This window comes from Oryctolagus cuniculus, chromosome 17 (genome assembly GCF_964237555.1).
Source record: "Oryctolagus cuniculus chromosome 17, mOryCun1.1, whole genome shotgun sequence".
Taxonomy (NCBI): domain Eukaryota; kingdom Metazoa; phylum Chordata; class Mammalia; order Lagomorpha; family Leporidae; genus Oryctolagus; species Oryctolagus cuniculus.
The window spans coordinates 19,486,290-19,510,671 of NC_091448.1; positions in this window are offsets into that span (position 1 = coordinate 19,486,290).

The window sequence follows — 24,382 nt, forward strand, 5'->3', positions numbered from 1 at the left end:
GCACACACCACCCAGGCTAACGTGGCCGATTCAGGGGGGCATTTGGTGCACTCACAGCGTTGCAGCTGCCACCTCTCTCTAGTTTCAGAGTTCTGCTTCCAGAACATCCCACACCCTTGCAGTAATCCCACACTCTCTGGAAATCACTAATCTGTTTTCTATCTGTATGGATTTGCCAATTCCAGATATTTCACGTAAAAGGAATGATAAAACACTCATACGTGACCTTTCGTGTCTGGCTTCTTGCACTTAGCGTGTCTTTGAGGCCCGTCCATGGGGTAGCAAGTATCAGAGCCTCCTTCTATTTCACAGTAAAATCATCTCCTGCGCTCGTAGACCTCAGCTGGTTCTCCCCTCCCTTCATGTTGATGGGCGTTTGGATTGTTTCCACCTTTTGTCTGTTATGAATAACGCTGCTCTAAGCACCCGTGTACGCGTCTCTGGTTGACATGTGTTTTCATTTTTCGTGGCTGTATACGTACAAGTGGAATTTTTGCGTCATTTCTCGCGAATGGACACCTAGAAGTGGCACTGTTGAGTCACAGGCAGGATCCCAGGCTTGGCTTCTTGAGGAAATGCCAAACCGCCTTCCAGGCCAGCCGCTCATCTTACCCCCACCAGCAGCGCCCGAGGGTCCCACCCTCCGGCTGCCGGCACTCGCCGTCTTCGCTTGTTTCATTCCAGACGTCCCAGTGGGTGAAGTGTCTCTCCTCGTGTTTTTTTTTTTTTGTTTGTTTAAGATTTTATTTATTTATTTGAAAGGTAGATTACAGGCAGTAAGAGGGAAAGACAGAGAGAAAGGTCTTCCTTCCATTGGTTCACTCCCCAGATGACTGCAATGGCCAGAACTGAGCCGATACAAAGCCAGGAGCCAGGTGCTTCTTCTGGGTTTCCCATGTGGGTGCAGGGACCCAAGGACTTGGGCCATCTTCTACTGCTTTCCCAGGCCACAGCAGAGAGCTGGATCAGAAGAGGAGCAACTCGGACTAGAACCCGGCGCCCATATGGGATGCCGGCACCGCAGGTGGAGGATTAACCTACTCCCCGTGTTTGATGCACAGCTCCTTAATGCCCAGTGAACGCCTCTTTGTGTTCTTATCGTCCAGATGAGGACTTCCATTGGCAAAATGTCTCTTCAATTTCACTACCCAAGGGCCAGCATCGTGATGTAGTGGGTAAAGCCACTGCCTGCAGCACTGGCATCCCACATGGGTGGTTCATATCCCAGCTGCTCCACTTCTGATCCAACTCCCTGCTAATGTCCTGGAAAAGCAGCAGAGGATGGCCCAGATGCTTGGGTCCCTGCACCCACATGGGAGACCTGGATAGAGCTCCTGGGTCCTGGCTTGGATGGCTCAAGCCCTGGCCATTGCAGCGACTTGGGGAGTGAACCAGCAGGTGGAAGACCCTTCTCTCTCTCTCTCTCTCTCTCTCTCTCTAATCTGGCTTTCAAATAAATAAATAAAATTTTTAAAAAAAAGAGAGGTCACTACCCCTTTTCAGTTGGGCAGCCTTCTGTTGCTGCACTGTGAGAGATCCTCACGTATCCTAGCTCCTGAAACCTTGTCCAATACAAGATTCACACGCGCTTTCTCCCATTCTGCAAACGTCTTTTCACACTCTTGATAATCTCCTTGGGTACAAAAAGTTTTTAATCTTTGTGATGCCACATTTATCTGATTTTTGTTGTTGCTTGATGTGCCTTTGTGTCAAATCTCTAGTTTGTTGCCTGTGTGGGCATTGTGGCACAGCTGCTCGGGACACCTGCATCGGATATCAGGTGCAAGTTCAAGGGAATCCTGCATCCTCCCCTGATCCAGCTCCCTGCTAATGCACCCTGGGAGGCAGCAGGTGATGGCCCAAGGACATGGGTCCCTGCCACCCACATGGGTGCCCCGATGGAATTCCAGGCTCTTGGCTTCAACCTGATCAGCCGTGGCTGTTGCAAGCATTTAGGGAGTGAACCAGTAGGTGTAAGATCTCTCTCTCCCTCCCTCCCTCTCTCTCTCTCTCAAGTAAATAAAAATAAATAGCATTTTTAATCTGTCACTGAATCTAATACAAAAATACTTTCCCCTATATTTTCTGCTATGTTTTAGCTCTTATCTTTAAGTGGTTGATCCATTTTGAGTTAATCTCTGTATCTAGAGTGAGGTAAGGGTCCGGCTTCATTCTTTGGCGCGTGGTTACCCAGTTGTCCCAGCATCGTGGTGGAAGGACTGTTCTTTCCACTGCTGAGTGGCTTTGGCACCCTTGTTGAAAATCACCGGCTATATGTGCATAGGCTTATTCCTGGGCTCTCAGTTCTGTTCCATGGGTCTGTATACCCAGCCTCACTCAAGTACCACACTGGTTGGATTATTGTCACTTTGTAGTAAGTTTTGAAATCTGGAAATGTGAGTCTTGCAACTTTGTGTTTCTTTTTCAATATTTTTTGATTATCGAAGGCTTGCTGCAATTCCATATCAGATTGAGGATTGGATTTTCTGTTTGTAAAAAAATAAAAAAAATTTGGAATTTTGATTAAGGCTGCATTAAATCCTGTATTTATCAGTGTTCTCCAAAGAGAAAAAAGAAAAAGAAAAATATGAAGAGAGAGGCAAAAAGGGATTTATTAGGCAAATTGACTCACTCAGGAGAGCTTAGAAGACCTACAAAATGTGCCCTCTGCAAAAGAACCAAGGAAGCCAGTAGCATGGCTCAGTCCAAGTCCACAGACCTTAGACGTGAGGGAACAAGGTGTAACCTCAGTCCAAGGCCAAGGCCTTGGCCAGAGAACCAGAGAGGGCAGCAGGCGAGGGCTGGTGAGTGTCCAGGTCTGTGCCACAGATTGAATGTGTCCCCGAGACTCACGCATAGGAAAGCTAATCCCCAACTACTATGCTGATGACATTTGCAGGCAGGCCTTTGGGAGGTAACCAGGGCGAGGTGAGGTCACGAAGGTAGGACTGGTGGCTCTATAGGAAGAGGGAGAGAGGGCACTGTTGTGTGTAGCAGATCAAGTCGCCACTTGGTGATGCTGGCAGGAGTGTTGGTTCAAATCCCAGCTGCTCTGCTTCTAATCCAGCTCTCTGCTAATGCACTGGGAAGGCAACAGAAGATGGCTCAAGGACCTGGGCCCCTGCCACCCGTGTGGGAGACGAGGATGGATTGCCTGGCTCCTGCCTTCAGCCTGGCCCAACCCTGCGGTTGCATCCCTCTGGGGAGTGAACCACCAGTTGAAAAGTTTTTCTCTCTTCCTCCCTCCATCTGTAACTCTGACTTTCAAGTTAATAAATAAATATTTTCTAGAAAGTTAAAAAAAAAACACTTTGGGGTGAATGTTTGGTCCAGCAGTGAAGACACGATACTCACATCCGACACCCGAGAGCCAGGGTTCAAGGCCCAGCTCCGCTCCAGCCCCAGCTTCCTGCTGTGTGCACTTTGCGAGGCAGCAGATGATGGCTCAAGTAGATGGGTCCCTGCTCCCCAGCTCGAGACTTGAACTGGGTTTCAGGCTCTCGGGCATTTGGCGAGTGAACCAGCAGATGGGCGGTCTCTCCGTCTATGTCTCTCTCTGTCTCACAAATAAAAATAAGCACACAAATGATCACATAATACCCCTGATTTTGCTCTTGGAGCACAAAGCCTACAACAGTTACTGCTTGGCCCTCACAGTGAAAGCCTGCGGACCCTGGGGTAGCAATGGATGACAGTCAGCTTCTGCAGTGGCTCCCGCCCAGAACCCCACGTGGCCCCAAGCACACACCAGCCTTGGTCAGCGAGCTCTGGGAGGAGCCGCAGCCAGCTCCAGGAGGCCCCGGACAGAGCTGGGTGAGCAGGGGTGGAGCCAGAGAAGGTGCGTGGAGAACCCAGGAACCCCCAAGGCCACTTTCCCTGGGTGGTGCAGGGGTAGCTCTGGAGAGCGCAGGGGACAGGCCAGCTCCTTCTGTTACCGGGGAGGGACAGCCCAGGGCTCCCGCAGCAGGAGGCCGGCCCCCTGGGGGTGGGAAGTTGTCTTGTTGATCTTTGCTTGTACAGCATGCCAAGCGTGGTGCACAGTGAGTCTTTTACCAAAGAACTGCAGAAAATGAGGGGGTGAGAGACCGGATGTGTGTTCCCACCGTCTCTCCCAGCCAGCAGTCAGTTTTACTGGTCTTGCCCAAGCTGTGTTCCTCAAGCTGTTAAATGGTAGGAAAACAAGTTTCAAGGGCCTCACATTTTGGAAGCGCTGCCCGCTGACCCCCTTCCTGGGGACTCCGAATGGGTGTGTGCTCCGCTCAGCTTAGCGAAGGCCCGGGAGGTCGCGTACACGAGGGATCCAGGCTCCTGTTTCTCAGATCCCAGCCAGCCTGCCTTAGCTGAGCCCCCACGCGTCTCCCCAGAAGGTCCAGGGAGTCCCAAGGCCGCCGGTCCCAGGATTTCCCGGATGCTCGTGGCTCCCTGGCTGACGTAAGCTTGAGTTGTCTCCATTCTGTTCAGTCTGTCTTCTCCCAAGCTTCCCAGCTTCTGTCACTGTAGACTCCAGTTTCCCTCTTCCTGTGACTTTATGCCTTTTTGAAAAAAAATTCTGTTTTATTAGTGAGAGTCTGGCTTGGAAGTGACAAAAGCAGATGTGTGTGTGTGTGTGTTCATCAGCTGTCTTTATTATAAATTTTTAAATGTTTCTTTTGAATTGAAAGTCAGAGACAGAGAGAGAGGCCTTCCATCCGCTGGTTCACCCCCACATGCCCACAGCAGCCAGGGCTGGGCCAGGCTGAGCTTAGAACCCCAGAACTCCATTCAGGCTACCCCCATGCGTGACAGAGACCCCTGTGTGTGACCATCACCCGCTGCCCCTCAGGGTACACATTGGCAGGGAACTGTTTCCGGAGCAGAGGAGCTGGGGGTGAACCAGGCACGCGAGTGTGGGGAGCGGGCCTCCCAGGCAGGGTCTTCACTGCTGGGCCAGACACCCGCCCCGTCGGTCATCCGAAACGGGAGGGAAGAAGGGCTGTGCATGGGGTCAGGCTGGGCGGCGGGAAAGCTGGAGCCTGGAGGTGAGAAAGGGAGGTGAGAGCGGCAGCTGCTCGGCTTCCCAGTGGGACCAGGGAGGAAGACTGGTTGGCCCGATCTTCGCTAGGGCCAGGGAAGCACACATGGAGAAGTGCGGAGAGGATCCGCGCTGCAGGAGCTCAGTGGGCGAGAGGCGAGTGGATGCCTGGGTGGACAAATCATGGTTAAGTGAACGCAACAACGCGACAGAAAGCAGCCACACTGGCAGGTGACTAGCAAGGAGAGAGCAGAAGTCACCGCCCAGCCCCGCCCCTGCCTGCTCCACCCATCTCCCCCCTTCCGTGCTGCAGAAACCGCCCAGAGCTGGTGCCAGCTGAAAACCTACTGGCACGGCTGCTGGCCAAGCCCCCATGACGACCTAGCGCTAATGAGCACAGCCTTATAACAAAATCACCATGGCTGACACCCCTACTCCTGTCATGCACCTGATGCCGCGACATTTCAGAGATGCCCAAACAGGGCAGGAAAATGGGCAGTACTCAAAGCCCGCCCAACACCACCCCTGCAAATAGCCAGTCCCTCCAGGTCGTACACAGGGATAACCCCAAACCGCAGGGGTGCAATTCTCTCTCCAGTGTGTACTTTTGTTTTGCTAACTATAAATCTTATTTCTCTGATAACTTTTTCTTAACAAGTTTTATTTGTTTGTTGCTCTATTTGTTTGAAAGGCAGAGAGAGAGAGAGAGAGAGAGAGAGAGAGAGAGAGAGAGAGAGATCTTGCATCTGCTGTTTCATTCCCCAAATGCCTGCAACAGCCAGGGCTGGACCACGTAGAAGCCGGGAGCCAGGAGCCAGGAACTCCAACCAGGTCTCCCACATGGGTGGCAGGGACTTGAGTACTTGGGCCATCTGCTGCTGCTTCCCAGGTGCATTAGCAGGGAGCTGGATCGGAAGGGAAGTAGTCACAGGGGATGCAGGTATCCCAAGGGGCAGCTTAATCCACTGAGCCACACCCCTACCCCCCATCTCAGCTAACCTTTGCCTGCATCTCACCCTTGAATTCTTTTTTTTTTTTTTTGACAGGCAGAGTGGACAGTGAGAGAGAGAGAGACAGAGAGAAAGGTCTTCCTTTTCTGTTGGTTCACCCTCCAATGACCGCTGTGGCTGGTGCAGATCCGAAGCCAGGAGCCAGGTGCTTCTCCTGGTCTCCCATGTGGGTGCAAGGCCCAAGGACTTGGGCCATCCTCCACTGCACCCCCAGGCCACAGCAGAGAGCTGGACAGGAAGAGGAGCAACCAGGACAGAATCCGGCACCCCGACGGGGACTAGAACCCGGTATGCCAGCGCCACAGGCAGAGGATTAGCCTACTGAGCTGTGGCGCTGGCCTTCCTCAAATTCTTTTTTTCATCAGAGACTAGAACCTGGACCCAGCCATCTGACAACACTGGCACAGGGGACTACAGGACCCCAGAGAGAAGGGGTCATCCATCAGAGAGTGTGTGTGCGCATGTGTGTGTGCGTATATGTGTGTGTGCGCATGTGTGTGTACATATGTGTGTGTGCATGTGTGTGTGTGTGCGCGTGTCTGAAGCACAGAGGCCACACTGCAGAGGCCAGCACAACACCACAAGAAGTCAGGGCTGCTGCAGCACACACCACGAGCACATGGCAGAGACTGTTGGAGAGAAAGCAGGGAGCAGGCGGAGGACGAGGAGGGCCTTGGGCACCGCACTGGAGCCCGGCTTCCATCCCGCAGGTGCTATGGAGCCCTGAGGGCGACCTGGTGGCTCACTTGGGTAGCTGAATTGAGGACCCAAGACAGGCAGCCCTGGGGTCCGGGAGGCCGCTTGGGCAGCTGGCTGCACACTCCAGTGAGAAATGATGCGGCCACACTGGGGCGGCACCAAGTGTAGGCGATGGGTCACTGGGGACAGAGGTGACAGCAGTGGCGTGGGGGCCAGAGAGGGGGACGGGAGGCCTCCTGGAATTTCCCAGCTTTCCAGCTCTGTTGGCTGCTGGAGAGGGGGATGGCCTGTCCCATCCATCTGCTCCCACTCCCGCCCAAAGCCCGGATGACCCTCCAGCCCACAGAAGGCCGGCCTCAGCTCCCCTCCCTGTGCCGGCTTCCCTCCTCCAACTGCTGCCTGCAGTCCCCCGGGAAGAGCGAGGAGGAGATGAAATCATGGAACGGAGGGGATTAGAGCCGCATTTCTTCCCCACTCTACAATGGAAAACTCTGTGTCTTGGGCGAGGGGAGCCCTGGGAGGGGGGCCCTGAGGAGGTCAGGGTTTTGAAACCCGAATCGTCAGGAACCTCCTCTCCAGCGAGCAACACGGCTCTCGCTTTTCCTTCTTCTAAGGGGCAGAGCCCCCTCCGCTGACATGCTCCGACCCAGCCTGAGTGTGTCCCCGTCTGCCTGGCTGCCCACTCCTCCCTGGCACCCACTGAGAGGGAAGAGGAAGGGGCCCCAGGGCAGGAAGGGGGCCAGGAGGCCAGCAAGGGCCAGCTGGGGGGCTGGAGGGTTCCGCTCCACATCCGGGTGCTGCCACTGCCCAGCTGTGCACACTCGGGCCAGCGTCTTCACTGCCCTGAGCCTCAGGCTTCGGCTTGCAGTGAGGACCGTTCTACCCTGCTCAGGGGTCACAGTGGCCACCCACCGAGATTGTGTCTGGGGGACAAGAGAAAGGGGTCCGAAAACCTGGCCACACCCCATAGCTGCAGGCTCAGGACGAGGGTGCAGAGGGCAGCCCAGCCCCTGAGGTCTGAATCCTTCCAAGTAGACAATCGGCTTCCACTCACTCTGACAAGTGTTCTCACAACAGCCTGGAGGGGGAGGGTTTTTTTTTTTTTTAATAAAAGATTTATTTATTTATTTGAAAGTCAGAATTATATATAGAGAGGTGGGGGGACAGATAGAGATCTTCCATCTGCTGGTTCACTCCCCAAATGACTGAAGTGGCTGGAGCTGCGCCGATCCAAAACCAGGAGCCAGGAGCTTCTTCCAGATCTCCCATGTGGTGCAGGGGCCCAATAACTTGGGCCCTCTTCCACTGCTTTCCTAGGCCATAGCAGAGAGCTGGATCAGAAGAGGAGCAGCCAGGACTCAAACCAGCGCCCAGGTGGGATGCTGGTGCCGCAGGCAGAGGCTCAGCCTACTTAGCCAGGTCTGAGTCTGGAGTTCCTCGAATCCTCGGAGTTAGTCATGGACACCACGGCATTCGGAGAAGCCAGACCCTGGCCTTGGCCCCACCCCTTTTCCTTTCCTCCCACCAGCTCCATCCTATCTAGTCAGAGCTTCCTACAGGTGCGTGAGGGTCCCCAACCCTCACGTCTCACACACACATGAAAACGCGCAGCTGGGCCCACAGGTCACACAGCGGGGTGCACCTGGGTAGGCTGGATTCTGGCAGAAGCCCATGCTGACCCAGGAGGAGGACACAGGGCTATGGAGCAGAAGATGGCCACACAATGCAGAAGGGCTGCTGGCGCAGGGCAGGGGCACCCCCACACCAGCGGGAGGAGCGGGTCCAGGGCCCGGGAGGCACCCCCTGCCCGGCGGGCTCAGCTCTCCCCTAGGAAGTGACGGGGAGCGGGAGGCATTGCTGGACCTGTCCTCCTGGCTCTCCTTCTCTCTCATCGTCTGCTCCTCTGGCTTCTGTTTTCCGTAGGCAGTGCGCCGGGTAACGTACACAGCACCGGGTCCGAGAAGCAGGAGAGGGGCCGTCTGTGGGGGTGGATGAGACAGGCTGCCAGAACCCTCGGGCAGCGTCCAAGTCCTCTTCCGTCCAGGGAGCAGCCGACTGTCTCCCTTCCCGCATCTCTGGAAGGCTTAGGGACCTGCTCTTTATTATCTGAACACAGACTCCTTAGAGCCCAAGACAAAGGCTCGGTCAAAATCCTGGGGAAGATGTCCCAAGCCCTCACCACACCCTGGGAAAACTGCAGTTCTGCACAAGACACCAGTGCCGTCCCCTGGACACGAGCTCCAGGCCCACGGCTGAGCTCAAAGCCACCCCGTCCTGTGCCCCCTTCCCCGGGTGACTGCGCCCCCCAGACCCTGGCGAGGGCATGGGGAGCCATGCAAAAAGGACTGGTGCCTGGGCCTGGCCAAAGGCATGGTGAGCATTCGGAGGGGGAAGAACGCGGTCGACCCCCAGCTACCAACGGCCGAGCCCTCCCTGAGGCTCAGTGCCCTCCGCTATACAATAGGGTGGGGTGTTTTCCTGTCAGAGTAGTGGCAAGGATTTAACTACAGAAGCCACAAGCTGTGCTTGGCGCCATGCGTGGAGCAGAGAGCAGGGATCAGCAGGGGCTGACCATGACCACCGCACCTGGCTCGAATGCACCTTGAACTTGAGTGACTTTCAGCCAGCCATGTGCTATCTACGAGCCTCAGCTTCCTCACCTGAGAACTTTGTTTATTCTCTGGGAATCTTTGGCTGTCGGCGCCCCGAGTTCCAGCACCAGCAGGGGCACAGTGCCCCTCACTCGGACTGGAAAGAAGCAGGGTAGGAAAGGCCATTTTTGAACTACAAGGGGCACATGTCCGTTCCCGAGATCACTGACCTGCTAACCCAGGCCTCCGAGCCCCTGGTCTCCCAGAGCACTTGCTGGGGCCTGGTGCCCTCCAAAGCCCCTCCGAGCCCCCTGGGAGGGCCTGCCCGCATCCCCCATGTGGCAGCCAAGGAGTCTGTGAGGTAGAAGGCCCAGGAATCCCACCCTGTGTCCGACAGCAAGACCCAGGCCCACTGGCTGCAGCACCCACGCCTCCCCACCCGCCGGCAGCTGTGGGTGATGGCACTGCAGGAGCCGCTGGTGGCCGTTCTGCCCGCCCCACCGGTCGGCCCTCCAGCCCACTGGTTTGGCTGATGCCCCCCGCTGCAAACTGCCGGGGAGGGGGTGAGGCTAGTCATCCTGCCTTGCCGTGTTCACACTTCCAGATGTGGACACAGTCCCTCCACTCTGGATTTGAAAGAATCGGTGGTAGGAAATGCTGATTTTGAACTGAAGTGGGAAAGCGGCCTGTCCCGAGAGCTGTCAGCTTACCCCATGGCATGGACCCACTCGTCTCCTGGAGGCCTGGGACAGTGTGGTGACACACTCATGTCTGGGATTGTCACCCTGTCTCACAGGTGGGCAAGTCCAGCAGGAGCTGGAGGCTGGAGTCAGTTGCCTGGGATTGCACAGACTGTCGGGAGTTGCATCAGAAGCAGAATTTGAACCCAGGCCTCTCTTGCAACCTCCTGTGGACATGCTGCTGTCTGGACCCATTCTGTTGGTAGCAGCCCCTGAGCGGCCCCCGACCACGGGCCCTGCAGCTGGGCATCTCCCATTGGCTCTGCCTTTTGGCCCGGATCTGCAGGCCTACATTAAGTGTTCTTTTCCGAATTGTTTGTGGGCAGGAGAAGCCCTCCAAATTGCCATGAACGGAGGCACCTGGCTCCCGGGGGACGCTGTCTGAGTCCATCTCCCCACCTTGTTTATTTGTAAAATGGGAGCACAGACACAACTGGTGCATGTTTTACATTAAACCAAATAGGAGCTTGCGGCATTCCTGTCTGCACTTGAGACGTGTTTATACTGCCGGGGCCGCTACGAATCTGTTTAATATCCTCCGAATTCTCTGAGCCCTTCCATCCCTGAGCCAGGAACAGGAAATGTGCACACAGGGAAGAGGCTCCAGGCACTCAGACCTTTAGGTAAATGAGGACTCTTTTTTTTTTCTTTTCTTAAAAAAAGGGGAAAGCCTGTTTCCAAAAAAAAAATGGATTAATTAAATTCTTCCTGTTCAAGATGGCTTTTCCAGTGATCTTTTCCTTGTGGGAGATCGCTCGTGTCCTGGAGAGAGTCTACAGAAGCTGCAGGCCAGGGGGCTTGGGGCTGGGTGAGGACAGTGTCCCTTTGCCCCAGAGAGCCTGGGATGGGGACGTGGAGGTGAGCGACCTTCCAGGGCTGAGAAGGGCATCAGGGGGTCTGCAGCCAGGAGCCCAAGGTCACCTGTGGGCTGCGCTGGCCGCTGGGGGCTCCGGGAAGCCAGTGTCAGACCAGTGCTACTGGGCTGGGAACAGGCTTCCCAGAGGGCTGCGGGCGGGAGCAGCCGCCCGCTAGCTGGCAGAACAGAGAGGTATTATTTTAAAGAGAAAAATGAGATTCCTGTTATTGCTTTATCCCTGCTGCAGAGATGTTGTGTGTCCCAGTCCAGGCCAAGACGAGAGGCAGTCAGTGCCAACTCGTGGTGAGCTCATAGCAGGGGGGATGGGAGGTGCTTCCAGCAGGACTCAGGATGGAAGAAAGCGCCTGCCTGCACCCCAAAGCCCTTGTGAAGGCAGACCCCTGGGACCCTCCTCCTCCACCTCGGTCCTCTCCCATCTGAGCCCACTCCCATTTGACCTTCTGTCGTCTTGCATCTCTGAACAAATGTGCCTCCGCCGGGCCTCAGAGCATCTGTGTGTGCTCTTGTCTGGAGGCTGCAGGAGGAAAAGACCCCAGGCTGGGAGTCTGTCAGACCTGGGTTCAAATCCCAGCCCCATCAGTTGTTGGCTGTCTCACTTCTTACCATCTGATCTTGCAGCTAGATGGGGATGCAAACGGGAAAAGCTGGCACATAGTAGATGCTCATTTAGTGTGTCCTTCCTTCCTTCCTTGGAAGCAAAAGATACTGTGTAATTAAGAATTTGTGAGACTTCGGGGTTTACAAGTGTCAAATGCCTACAGAACTCTGGGAAACATGGGGTCAGGGGTTACTGGTTGGGTTCATTACCGAGTTCCTGGCAGTGGCCTCGGAGATGGCACCAGGGACTCTGAACCAATCCCACGATGATGAAGAAGGGTTCCAGGAGCTTGGGGGACTTTTCTGGTTGAGGGCAAGAAAGCAGCAGCAAGACCAGGAGTCCAGGTCCGAGGAGCTGGGCAATAAGACACCACGGGTTGGAGAGAAGCAGCCTGGGGGCTGGGGAGCGAGGCGCTCCAGGAAGCAGCCACGTGTTGTACCAGCTGGAAATTCTCTCTGGGGAGGGGGAAAGGTGCAGAGTCCGCAGAGTGAGTCACCCAAGGGAGGACACGGAGCTCTAAGTGGCATCTTGGCTGCCAAGGTCCCGAAACACACCCTCAGACCAGCTTTGATTTTCCACCTATGAATCACGAGGGGCGTGTTGGTAACAGCAGGCCTTCTGGAAACTTCCTAGGGAAGAGCCAACCCCCCCCCCCTTTTAAAGATCTATTCATTTATTTGAAATGCAGAGTTACGGGGAGTGGGGGGAGAGAGAGAGAGAGGTCTTCCATCCTCTGGTTCACTCCCCAAATGGCTGCAACAGCCAGGGCTGGACCAGGCCAAAGCCAGGAGCCAGGAGCTTCTTCCAGGTCTCCCATGTGAATGCCAGGGGCCCAAGCACTTGGGCCATCTTCTACTGTTTTCCCAGGCACATTAGCAGGGAACTGGATTGGAAGTGGAGCACTGGGGACTTGAACTGGTACTCATATGGGATGCTGGTATTGCACTCTGTGGCTTAACCCACTGTGCCACAGCCAAGCCAAACCCCTTCATCTCTGTGTCAACGCAGGGGTTCATGTGCTACCAGCATATAAGTCATGCATGTTTCATTCTGCCACTTGTTGCAATTTTTGCTTTAAATTTCATGGCCCCCTCAAGCAAAAATCGTAATCAGACTGCCCTGCTCGCACCCTGTGGGGTGAGGGAGGCAGACGTGGTCGGTTTAGACTTCATCTCGCATTTTACTTCTCTTTTGATGGCTCTTTTAGCTCATGTGTTTTTTCACCCATTCTATTTCACTTATGCTTAAAAAAAAAAGAAAATGGAGAAAAGGGATTTAGGTTCTCGGTTTGGGAAGTAAGGGATACAGGGTGGACAGAGCCCTTCGGGGGCCAGTGTGCAGATTAAGTGGGCGTAGCAGGAGTGGCCTCCCACAGGTGCACCACGGCTGAGGCGCCAGGAGATTTAGCTCAGGAAAGGCTTCTGCTCTCCTCCTCTCACAGACCAGAGTGAAGCAGGCGCCCCGTGCAAACCCCGAGGCCTGTGTGGCACAGCCTCCCTCCATCCTGCGGCTCTGCAGCCACTACAGCACTGTCCTTGTCTTCAAGGTCAAGGCCACCTCACACCCACTGCACCCACATCCAGCCCAAGGCAAGGAGGACACACAGCAGTCGTCAGGAGGTGCCTACATCGTCTCCTTGGGCAAGTGTAGTCGCCTGACATCACGTGAACCAGCACCCGGAGCCACCGTGTGAACGGCAGGTGCTTAGTTCTTGGGCTGCCACAGAAGAGGAAAACCAACCTGGTCTCTTCATATGCAGCTGGAAAGAAGGCTCCGAAGGACTGGCATTGTGGTGCAGTGGGTTAAGTCACCGCTTGGAACACCGGCACCCCAAATCAGAGTGAGGTTCGAGTCTCGGCTGCTCCGCTTCAGATCCAGCTCCCTGTTCGTGTGCCTGGGGAGGCAGCGGAGGACGGTCCAAGTGCTTGAATCTTCCGATCAGCCGTGTGGGAGACCCAGATGGAGTTCCAGGCTGCTGGCTCCCGCCTGGCCCAGCCCTGGCTGTTGTGGCCACTTGGGGAGTAAACCAACAGATGGAAAATCTCTCTCTCTCTCTCTCTCTCTCTCTCTGCTCTGCCTTTCAAACAAACACATCTTTAAAGCCTTTCAAACAAACGCATCTTTAAAAACAGAAAAAAAAAGAAGATTGAGAAATGTGTCTCCAAGTTGGCATCGTGTGCCCGACTAAGAGCTGGGTGTTCTATATTGGAAAAGAAGGAAAGGGGAAGGGGATGGGGGTGATCGTCCCTTTCGGCCACAAACCCTGGAGAAAAGTGCTATCAAGACCACAAGCAGCACCTGGGGCCATTCCGTGGGATGCTCCTTGGAGGAGTAAACGCAGCCCTGGGCTCTGTCTTGACCTTTGCTCTCACCTGTGACCTTTTGGCAGCAGAGTGAGTGGCAAACACTTCCCCACCGCGGTAACCTTGGGCATGGTCATGTGACCGATTTGGCCAATGGGATGTAAGCAGAAGTGACAGCTGCCGGCTCTGTGCCTCAGCCTGCAGGGACACCATATGTTTCTGCTCCTGCCATTCAATCTGCCCCAATAGCACCTTGCCCAAGAAACTGAAGAAATGTGTGGGCACCCGAGCCCCAGCAGAGCCTGGGACCCACAGACAGATGAGCGGGGGAATGCACAAATGCTGTGCTGGGAGACAGGGTTCCCAGGTGGCCGTGGGGCACCACAGTGGAGGCAGTGGGGCTCTGCTGGCCCCTGGCGCTGCCCCCAGCCTTCCTTCAAGCCTTCTCCAGTTTAACTCACGCGGTCAACAGCCATTTACGAGACCCCGTCACATGCGCGGCACTGACCCAGGTGCTAGGGCTGTGGAAACCTCAAGGTTGGGTGTGCAGTCAACGCAGCAGTTACGGCATTGCTTGGGATGATTGCATCACCAATCAGAGTCCTGGTTCAAGTCCTGGCTCCTCCACTTCCAATCCGGCTTCCTAGTGCGCCTGGGAGGAAGCAGATGGTGGCCCAAACACTTGGGCCCCTGCCATCCAGGTGGCAGACCCGAATGGAGCTCCTGGCTCCTGGCTTCTTCCTGACCCAGACCTGGGTGTTCTGGCTATTTGGGGAGTGGACAGTGGACCAGTGAACCAGCTTCAGCCAGGCCAAAGTCAGGAGCCAGGAGCTTCTTCTGGTTCTTCCACTTGGGTGGCTGGGGCCCAAGTACTTGGGCCATCTCCTGCTGCTTTTCTCAGGCCACTAGCAGGGAGCTGGATATGAAGTGGAGCAGCCGGGACACGAACTGACACCTGTACGGGATGCCGGCCTCACGGCAGCAGCTTCACCCGCTATGCCACAATGCCTGCCCCCAAATAAATAAATCTTTAAAATAAATAAAAACTGTGTGGAGGGACTATTGTCACGGGTGTAGTTTGGCGTTCAGGATGGCCAAGAGCCGACGGCGTGCTGGCACAGAACGTTAAGCTACCTGTTGTGGTGCTGGAATCTCATATCAGAGCGTTAGCTTGAGTCTTAGCTGCCTTGCTTCTGATCCAGCTCCTTGTTAACGCACCTGGGAAGGCAGCAGAGGCAGCCCAGTGTCGGAGCCCCTGCCACTCACGTGGGAGACCCAGATGGAGTTCCCGGCTCCTGGCTTCATCTTGACCCAGCTCCAGTGATTGTGGACATTTGGGAGTAAACCAAAAGATAAACAATCTCTCAATCTCTCTCTCCCTCTCTCTCCCTCTCTCTCTCTCTCTCCCCCTCTCTCTCCCTCTCTCCCTCTCTCCCTCTCTCTCTGTCTCCCTCTCTCTAACACACTCAGGTGGGGCTGGCATTGGGGATAGCAGTTACAATGCCACCTGGAAGATCTGCATCCCACACTGGAGCACTGGGTTCGAGTCCTGGCTGCACTTCCAATTCCAGCGCCCTGCTAGTGTAAGTCCTGGGAGGCAGCAGGTGACAGCCAATGTACTTGGGACCCTGCCACCCAGGTAGGAGCCCAGGTTGAGTTCTGGGCTCCTGGTTTGTGTGTGGCCCAGCCCTGGCTTGGAAAGGATAGAAGATCTCTCTCTTTCTTTCCATCACTGCCTTTCTAATAAAATGAAAAGACAAATAAATAAAATAAAAGCAGTTGTCTTTTTTAAAATAAATAAGTGAATAAATAAATAGCTCCAGCTGGAAGCCTAGCCCTGCCTCTCATGTATATGAACTCCAGGTGAGTGTCTACCCAGCACGTGGGCTCGTGGAGAGGGGCAGGTGGCATCATGGGAAATGCAGGGCAAATGTTGGTTGCTCTCTTGGACTTCGAGATGCTTGCTGAGCAGGGCCCTTTCCCTGCCACCAGACACCCGCCTGCCTGCAGTGCTTTTTCTCCTGTTGAATTATTTCCTTGGGAAAAATTCAAACTCCTTTCTCCCACCCTCTCTGCAGTTGCCAGACCCAAGAAAAGCAGGTAGCGGTCAATCCCACAGCAGCCAATACGCGACAGTGCTGCTGCTGGGAGCAGCCTGCAGTCGGTGACCCACAGCTGCTCGTGCTAACCAGCCAGCATGCCAGAGATGACATCACCAGCATGGACAGGTCCTAGGCTGTGGCGGGGGAGGGGGCCAGCGGGAATTTTTATTCTCTTGGGGCTGCTGCTGCCTCATCCCAAGAGAGAGGAGCAGTGGTCCAGGCCTGCCGAAACTTCCCAGGGGTGTACGCCTCACATCTCGGAGCGGAGCACCTGCTATGTGCGAGGAAGTACATGAAGCAGAGACAGAGTAGGGGGGAAAGTGAACCAGAGAAGCACGCGGGACCCTGTGTGGGGGTTCCCACTGAGTCCCCAGACTTCCAGCTAAGACACTGCTCCTTTGGGTTTGAATGAAACCAGCCCTACCCCATCCCATACGCACCCCTCCTTCCCGGGGATTCTGGGCCCTGGCTAATGACTCTTGGTTTTTACTGACAATGCAGCTTGTGGGTCATTTCATCATCCTGCAAGCACTAACCGTGGTCTGCTCTAAGCTGACCCAGATAGAAATCAGCTCCTCTCCGTGACGTCAACACAAATGACAGGGGGCCTGGCAACGCCAATCTCCTGTATTACAGCGCTGGTTCGAGTCCCAGTTGCTCCACTTCTGATCCAGTTCCCTGTTAATATGCCTGGAAAGGCAGAAGAAGACGTCCCAGGTGCTTGAGCGCCTGCCTCCCATGTGGGAGACCCAGACGGAGCTCTGGACACCTGGCTTCAGTGTGGCCCAGCCCCAGTCATTGTGGAGTCATCTGGGGAGTAACTAGTGGATGGACGATCTCTCTCCTCACTCCTCTCTCTCTCCCCTCTCTGTTGCTCTCCCTGTCAAATAAGTAAATAAATGAGTCTTAAAAAAAAGTATTCCTCCTTCACCAGCACATTGCTGACTTGCCTAAATGCTCAAGGACCAGCAAGACAGAGCTGACATTCACCGTGTTAGTGGTGTGTGTGCATGCATGTGTGTGTGCATGCGTGTGTGTGTGTTGCTATCTGCCCAGTGTCCCTTTCACCACCTACAAGAGTACTGCCTTCCTTCAACTTCACATTTCCGGAAGCATCGCCATATGCCACACCCCGCAGTATCCAGCCACAGAGTGAGCGCCTGACCCAGGCCAGCCCAGTACAAATGTGGTCCCGCATTCCCTGGAGACGGGCGTTACTGAGCTGATGTGAGGGGGGCCTGGGGCTGCTGAGGCCGTCTGCAGGGCGAGAGGATGAAGCCAAGACAGAAAGAAGCTGAGCTGTGTGAGATGGGGGCAGGGGGCGGGACCGCCTGTGACGCCCGATCCAAAGTGGAGTCCCGGCTCTGCTCTCCGGGCCACCTTCCTGCTAACACGCACCCTGGGAGGCCCAAGCTCATGACTCCAGCGCTTGGGTCCCTGCTACCCACACAGGAGGCCCGGATGGAGCTTCTGCACTCCAGGCTGTTGCAGGCATTTGGGGAGTGAACCAGCCGATGGAAGACCTCTCTGCACTGTCTCTGACTCTCTGCCTTTCGAATAGATAAAAATAAATAAAGGCTTTTAAAACTTTTTTAAAAGAGAGGTGTTCTTTGAGGCCTGGGGCCCATGTGAGCCACGGTGAAGGCTGCCATGTGCCCCACTGCATTGTGGGACACAGTTGGCCACGCCCGCTCCACTGGCAGCTCCTGTTAGGTGAGCCAGACACACCCAGTTTCCTGCTTGCTTTCTCCAGCAATTTCAATTAAGAGTCCATCAAATGGGGGGCGGGGTTCATCTACTCTGTCTTCTTGGCCCTCAGACCTTCTGCCGAGTCTGCACCCTTTGTTGGTGTGGGGGAGCCTGGGGGAGCCTGGAGCAGAGCAAGGGCCATCCCCACAGGGAAGCGCACGGTCCACAAAGGGGGCCCCATTTGTGTGCACAGCCATGTGCTCGGGCCTCGGTTCCCCCTTCATCTCCGTCCTGGCCCCAGGGCCCACAGCCCCACCACGGCAGCTTCTTGCCAGGGGAGATCCAAGGCTGAAATAGCGAGCTCTCGCAGAGCGTAGGGTTCTTTCCTCTCTGCATTTTTCCAGGGACAGGACTTGTAACTTCCATCAGATTCTCAAAGACTTCCAGGACTCAGAAAGCAAGACAGAATAAAAGAAAGGGGAGGGTGTGCCTGGTTCGAGTCCCAGTTATTCCGCTTCTGATCCAGCTTCCTGCTAATGCGCACCCTGCTAGGCGGCAGATGCTGGCTCAAGTGGTTGGCTGCCCGTCACTCACCTGGGAGACCCAGTTGGAGTTCTGGGCTCCTGGCTCTCACAGGCATTGGGGGCATGAGCCAGCAGATGGAAGATTCTCCCTGCCCTCTTTCAAATGAAATGAAAATAAAATTTAAAAAGTTTTTAAAATAATACAAGAGATGGGAGTAGGGAGAGGACAGGCTCTGGGGCACTAGAGCAAGAGGCCAGCGGCTGGCGCGAAGCCACAGCCAGACACGGAAGGACGGGTTGCAGGCTGTTCCAGCCAGAAGGGGCCTCAGAGGTTTTCCAGCATTTTTATCCTCAGTGTACTTTGTTCAAGTGAAGTCTTACAGGAAAACCCCATCTGTGAGGCAGGAAGTGGGGAAGACAGCAGGAGGAGGGGAGCCTTGATCTTCCAAGGCAGCAGGCCAGGAGGGGCACAGTGGTACAGCAGGTGAAGCCACTACCTGCAGCATTGGCATCCCATATGGGCGCCAGTTCAAGTTCTGGCTGCTCCACTTCTGATCCAGCTCTCTGTTATGGCCTAGGAAAGCAGTAGAAGATGGCCCAAGTCCTTGGGGCCCTGCACCTGCATAGGAGACCTCGAAGAAGCTCCTGGCTCCTGGCTTTGGCTTGGCCCAGCCCCAGCCCCAGCCATTGTGGCCATTTGGGGAATGAACCAGCGGATGGAAGACTCTCTCTCTGTGTCTCTCCATCTCTCTAACTCTGCCTTTCAAATAAAGAAATCTTTAAAAATATTTAAAAAAAAAAAGAGCCCCCCCCCCCCGCCCTGCAACAGGGGTGGGTGAAGGAAACACTGTGAGTGAAGGCTCTTCCTCACACACTTTGGAAAACCCGTGATCCAGCTGAATCAGCTCATTTTACAGACGGGGAAACTGAGGCCCTCGGGAAGCGAGTTGCTGTGTTACCCAGCTTTGTAACCAGAATGAAAGACTGGGGGCCTCAGTGGCCAGGTCTGTGCCCTTGCCTCGCCCTGTAAAAAGGCACCCAAAAACCCAGGGTGCTCAGCCCCTGCCGCCCCCGACCCTGTGACCCTCCCGGCCCTTCTGGGCAGGCCTCGGAGAGCTCCTTGACCCCAGTGAGAGTTCCCAGGAGGAGCTGGCAAATGCCTCTGGCTCAGCTGACGGCGTGGGCTGAGGCCATGTCTTCTCCATCTGGACCCGGGGGGGGGGGGGGGGGGCGCAGTGTGAACCCAGGGCCCCGGGGAGGACTCTGCTCAGGGCAGAGTCCCAAGATGTCTCGTTTTACAAGGATGGAATTTCACAACTTGTGTATTTTCATTAAATTTTTATTTTTATGGAACCTTAACAAAAGTTCCGCCATTCCTGCAGCTCGCTCATTGTTATTAAAAACCATGACAAGAGGAGGAAAGAGCGGCTGTCCGAGGGGCCCAAATGAGCGCTTATTTTAGCAAAGATCTAACCACATGCACGCTGGCAACCTGCTCCCTGCCTTCCAGGCCGATTCAGCCCCGAGACTTCCACAGATCAGATTTTAGGGCTGTGGCTTATTGCTTTCTGAGCCTCCTGGGGCTTATAGGATTATTCTGGATTTAATCCTTTAATAATTTTTCCTCTCTCCTGTCTGAGGTCTGGTTTTCCAGCTGAAATCAGCCTGGGTGAAAGAGCTTCCTTCCAGACCTGACCGACCCCTCCTCCCCCATCCCCCGCCCGGGTTACTGGAGGGAAAACCAAGAGGGAGCACCAGGTGTGACCACTTCCAGGCCTCAAGGACACAAAGCTCCAAGTCCCTGCAGCTGGTGGCGGAGGGAGGCAGCCCCGAGCAAGCCCCGCCCTGAAGCCTGGGACCCGTGGCCCTTTTCAGTCCTCGCCACAGCCTCAGTAGGGAAGGCTATTGTACCCACTTTACAGAAGAAAGCAAGGCACAGTGATAACAAACAAATTGCCACGGGTGGCAAGAAGCAGACCAGCCCCTCTCACGGACTGTGGAGTCTCAGCCTGTTGTCCCTTTGTGCAGAGAACGCGGCTGACTAGGGACACCCCAGGATTGCAGGGGGAGACCCCTTGCTGAGCCAGCAGCTCTGGCAGTTAAAGGCTGAGCGATGCCCCAACCCATTCCCTCAGCAGTGTAGTCCCCGAGAGAGGAGCAGGTGCACGCCAACGAGCCCCGCCCTAAGGGAGCACCCACAGAGCCAGGCTCCACGGAGCTCTGCACCAGGCCCAGCGCTGCGGGCCGGAGAACAGTGGTGAGGGAATGAACGAGACGCCCCATGGGGCGTCTGGTGTGAGAATCAAAGCCTGAGAGCCCAGAGGAGCAGAGGAGCCTCCGCACCGCTCAGAGGTGGCCGCGGACAGCTGGATGCCCACCAGCAAAGAAGGCCTGAGGGGAGCGCTGGGCAGGGAGACGGCAAGTTCGAAAGAAATGAATCGTCGATGGGAGCTGGTGCTGTGGCATAGCGGGTAAAGCCACCACCTGCAGTGCCAACATCCCGTATGGCACCGGTTCGAGTCCCAGCTGCTCCACTTCCTATCTAGCTCTCTGCTATGGCCTAGGAAAGCAGTAGAAGATGGCCAAAGTGCTTGGGCCCCTGTGCCCACGTGGGATACCAGAAAAAGCTCCTGGCTCCTGGCTTTGGACTGGCATAGCTCCAGCTGTTGTGGACGGCCATCTGGGGAAGGAACCAGCAGATGGAAGGGAACCAGCAGACGGAGGACCTCTCTCTCTCTGCCTCTCCTTCTCTCTCTGTGTAATTCTGACTTTCAAATAAATAAATAATCTTAAAAAAAAAACGGTCAAGGAAACCATAGGAAAGGCATTTGCACGTGTGTAAGGGGAAGTAGGATATGGACCAGTTCTGTGGCTGTCCAGGTCCAGTCCCAGCTGCTCCACTTCCCATCCAGCTCCCTGCTGATGGCCTGGGAAAGCAGCGGAGGATGAACCAAGTGCTTGTGTTACCGGAGAAGCAAGGGTTCTTGTCTTCATGCAAGAAAGAATTCAGGGCTGGCGCCGTGGCTCAATAGGCTAATCCTCCACCTTGCGGCGCCAGCACACCGGGTTCTAGTCCCAGTCGGGGTGCCGGATTCTGTCCAGGTTGCCCCTCTTCCAGGCCAGCTCTCTGCTGTGGCCCGGGAGTGCAGTGGAGGATGGCCTGAGTCCTTGGGCCCTGCACCCCATGGGAGACCAGGAGGAAGCACCTGGCTCCTGGCTTTGGATTGGCACAGTGCACCGGCTGTAGCAGCCATTTGGGGAGTGAACCAATGGAAGGAAGACCTTTCTCTCTGTCTCTCTCACTGTCTAACTCTGCCTGTCAAAAAAAACAGATGGGCATCTCTCCAGACAGAATCTGAGAGAGAGCGCCCAGTCGCTCAGACTGGGGGAGAGTGAGGATACTTGGTTGAGTAGAGAGATTACACCTGGGCAGGTCAGGCGGGCGGCTCAGCAGAGAGGCTGGAGTGGAGCCACTGCCTGCAGTGCTGGCATCCCATATGGGCACTAGTTTGAGACCTGGCTGCTCCGCTTCTGATCCAGCTCTCTGCTATGGCCTGGGAAAGCAGTAGAAGATGGCCCAAGTCCTTGGGCCCCTGCACCCACATGGGAGACCTGGAAGAAGCTCCTGGCTCCTGGCTTCGGCATTGGAGCTCTGGTCGTTGTGGCCAATTGAGAAGTGAACCAGTTGATGGTTCTCTCTCTCTCTCTCTCTCTCTCTCTCTCTCTCTCTGCTTCTGCTTTTCTCTCTGTGTAACTCTGACTTTCAAATAAATGAATAAATCTTGGGGAAAAAAAAAAACAGGGACGCAGGTGTTCAGGTGGCATCCTAACCACGGCCCCAAATGCCCTCTTGGAACAGCGGGTTTGTGAGGTGGGAAAAAGGAAACAGAACAAGGAAGAAAGCGGATTGGTTAACACCAGGCCACTTTTTGTAAGGGTTAAAACGGGGGCTGATTCCTTATTAAGCCAAAGGGCAGGCTGGAATCTGCTGTTTGCAGCAGGGAGGTCTGTCTGACGGTGGCATCCTGCCTGAGCCACCCCGCTCAGCATCCGTAGCCTTTCCTCCTTCAGCCCTCACAGGTCCCAGAGGGAGAAAATCAGTCGAAACCCTGACTCCCTGTTCTTCCCTCTGGCGTCCCTGGCTGGCAGCTGGGCCGGCAACCGTCCTGTTTCTGGCTGGCTGAGACCCACGTGGAGGCGTGGTAGGGGTGTACACTCGTTCACTCGTTCACCTTGACTGGGGTGACCCCACTCACGACCCTACAAGCTCCCTGCCCAGCACCCCCTGTGCAACACAGCAGCTGCCCTCTACTCCGCTGAGCTCTGCAACCAGCAAGTGGGCTCTGGGCCACAGCTCATTCCATCAACAGACCCCAGTGGGCAACTGACACCCTGCCCTTCCAGTAAATAAATACATCTTTCTAAAAATAAGTAAATAGGGGCCAGTGCTGTGGCACAGCGGGTAAAGCCTCTGCCTGCAATGCCAACACCCCGTATGAGCCTGGGTTCGAGTCCCGGCTGCTCCACTTCTGATCCTGCTCCCTGCTAATGCTCCTGGGAAAGCAGCAGAAGATGACCCAAGTGCTTGGGGCCCCTGCACCCACGTGGGAGACCTGGGTGGAGTTCCAGGTTCCTGGCCCCAGCTTTTGCAGCCATTTAGAGAGTGAACCAGCAGATGGAAGACCTCTCTGTCTATTCCTCTCTCTGCCTATACCTCTGCCTGTCAAATAAATAAATAAATCTGTAAATAAAAAATAAATGAAAGATGACTGGGTGGATGGAGCTGCATCTGCACACAGGGTGAGGGGCTTTCAGGGAGCTGTGGGAGTGGGGGTCAGCAGGCGAGCGGCTGTGAGGGGACGTGGGCTGGGAAAAGAAGGAGACAGAAGGAATCGAACGTTCGGATCGTCTGAGAGAAGGAAGGTAAGAAAGAAAGCGCGAGTGTGCAGGGACCCCACTGTAATAAACAGCCTGGCTGCAGGACAGACACCCCAGCCTCCCAGGGGCCCAGGGCCCCCACCTCACCCCGGGTTAACAAAGCAACGTGACCTCATGTGTTATGGCTGCAAATCCGGTGTTTGTATGGAAATTCATTGGGGGCTCCGCGGATGATGGAGGCGCTGAGGAATGCGAACAATGGTGTAGCTTACGACCACCCTGCCCCCAGCTGGCCCCCAGCCCCTCTCCATAAAGTAATCCTCATGGACAGTAGGGATATTCAGAACACAAAGCAGGTACCTCCAGGACTCCGGCTGGGGAGGACCCGCGAGCACCCCAGAGCTATTTTTAGCCCAGGAACCAGAGCCCCATTTACCAGGGCAGCGGCTTGTCAATCAGGAAAATCCCAGCGCTCACCCCCAGCCCTGATTTATGGTGAGTCAGAGGGGAGATGCTGCCAGGAGCAGGCCGGGGCCAGGAAAATTTCATCTGTCTGGAATCCGACAGGAAAAAAGAGGCCTGGAAATTTCAGAGGAAGCTGGGCTCTGCGCCGGTTGCAGCGCCCCTGCGCGCGCGCTCAGCTGGCTCCCGTTAGCAGGCTCGGGGTCCGCGGAGGAAAAGCGTGGGGCCAGGTTTCTCCATCTCTCTGGCCCTAGAGCTTGACCCCGCGCTGCTCCCTCCTGCGACCTCCGACCCCAAACAACAGGCGCCTTCACCAGTCCCCCAGCCCCCCAGCCCCAGGCTGCATCTTAAATCAACATCTTTGGCGACTTTTTTTTTCCCTTCTGTTGAAAAAAAAAAAAAAAAGGCAGAAGTGATTCTATCGCTCTTGTTGTTTGTTTAAACAGACATTCGGCACCCCGGAGAAGCAGAGTTCTGAAGGAAGACTAATTAATCCAATTTCGTTTTCATTTCCTCCCCTGAAAGAGCCCAGCGCTCGGCAGTGGCCTCCTCACCCCTGCTCTCTGGTCCTGGGGCCCCTGGAGCCCCTGGGCAGGCGCGTGAGGCCAGGGATCAAGGTACTGCTCAGACCCCAAGGGCGGCAAATGCTCCAGGGGCAAACAAGCAGGTGACACATCTGCCCACCCCCCAGTCCAAGGACACAGTGGAAGCGGGAGGGCCTCGCTGACTCCCCAAACACCTGCCATCCCTGTTCTGCCCTGCAGGGGGCGAAACTGACACTACCTCCTCTCCAATGGGTCAGATGGGGTGGGGCACTCTCTACACCCAGTGGGGCAGATTTGCACCACACAGACCTTGCTAAACTCCACACCCCTCCCCCCCAACACCCTGTTAACAC